Raw genomic sequence first — 1707 nt, 5'->3', positions numbered from 1 at the left:
ACATTATTTACTCAACATACAAATTGAGTAAGTATGGTGCAAGTATGTACACCTTTCCTAATTTTAAACCATTCAATGGTCCCTTGTTCTGTTTGAACACCTGCCTCTTGGCCTATGTTCGGATTCCTCGTGAGCACAATTAATTGTTCTGTTTACTTATTCTATTTTTTTCTTCCCTATGATTTTTTTTCAAGTTTATTAAAACTTTAGCAGTACAAATTATCAAAAGATCAACTAAATGAAGTCCACATTTAAAAAAATACAAAAACAAAAGAACACAAACATAAAACAATGAAGTCAGGAAACAAGTTTCTAGAACTTAAAATTGAGACAGAATGAAAATAAGTTTATACACCTCACTTATCTACTTTTGTCTTCATCTATTCTAGGGCATGATTCATGATCAAATTTTTTATTTTTGTCATGTATGTGGTCATTTTCTTGAACCTTTGATTTTTGGTTGGTACCTTTTTCCACTGAGGATCTGGTCTTCTCATCCTCCTTGGTTTTCAGTGTAGAGGGCTTGAATTCATTGTTCTTACTGCTTTGTTTAATTTTTGAGAACAGACTCTGATCTCTATCAGCCTTCCCCTCCCCACCCCCATTATTAGGTGAGCTATTATGATGATGACTTTTAAAGTGCAGTCATTTGTCCCTCTCAGAATTTTCTTTTTTGTGTGAACTCCTACTTTCTTGGTTTCTGTATTTTTCTTTGTTTCTTCTTTGCCTCTCTTCTCTCTGTGAGCTCTGTGAATCTCTCCCTCTCCTTCTATCTTTACTTCTTGACCTTCCTGGGATTGCTCTTCTTTTTTCTGCTTTATGACCTTCTTGTTTCTTGCACTCCTGCTCTTTGTATTGATGATAATCCGTGGTTCAGCTATGATCTCTTTCTTGGCTTCCAGGTGTCACTCTTTTGCTCTTGTCCCTACTTCTGCTCCATTCCATTGTCCGTCTATTGTAACGGTGCTTGCCTTTAGATATAGCATGTTCTCTACTCCTAGACTGTGCATGTCTATCTTTTTTCTTTACTTTTATTATGGTTGTGCTCATTATTTTTTATTCTATCTCTTTAGACTTCTCTTTACTTGTACTCCTTTCCTGGTCTTTTCCTTTAGAATCGGCTGCTTTTCTTTTTCTTTAGCATTATCCTGATCCTGATCCCTTTCTTTTTCCTTGATCTTATCTTCTTCTCTTCATATCTATTACGCTTTGAATCTTGTTCCTTACTCTTGGATTTCTCTTCGCTCTTACTCCTACGTTTAGATTTGGCCCTTTACTTTGTTCTTATTATACTTATCATCTTTTTCAGACTTTCTTTTGATGTCTCAGTCTTTGCTACTAGACGTATGATCTTAAACCTTTTTTCCTGTTTTGCTTTTTGTGTTTGGACTCTCAGACACATGTCTATGATCAGTTATTTTTCTCTCTTTAACTCTAACTGGACTTCTTTGATTTCATTTAATTTATTCTTATCCCCTCTGATCCATATTTCACCACCTGATACTCTCATTCTTTGAGCTCTGTGCATCTCTGGCTTCCAATATAGAAGAGTTTCAGTAAGTCTGAAATCCCCTGATCTGGATCTAGAAGGAGTTCGATAACATCTTGGTCCTTTACCTTTAATTTTACTGCCTGACCTAGTAACTAAAAGTTGTCTCTGATATGAAGCAGGCTGGGAATTAGGTGGATTTTACTCTCTCTCTCTCT

At 35.7% G+C, this 1707-nt stretch overlaps 1 pseudogene; it reads right to left on the bottom strand.

Annotated features, from left to right (window-relative positions):
* Positions 1-360: 360 nt before the first annotated feature.
* Positions 361-1707, bottom strand: part of LOC102813930 — a 6791-nt pseudogene continuing 5444 nt past the window's right edge.

Source organism: Chrysochloris asiatica, unplaced genomic scaffold (genome assembly GCF_000296735.1).
Source record: "Chrysochloris asiatica unplaced genomic scaffold, ChrAsi1.0 scaffold00057, whole genome shotgun sequence".
Lineage (NCBI taxonomy): Eukaryota > Metazoa > Chordata > Mammalia > Afrosoricida > Chrysochloridae > Chrysochloris > Chrysochloris asiatica.
The sequence above is the reverse complement of the archived record's forward strand: the minus strand, read 5'-3'. Positions and strand labels throughout refer to the sequence as shown.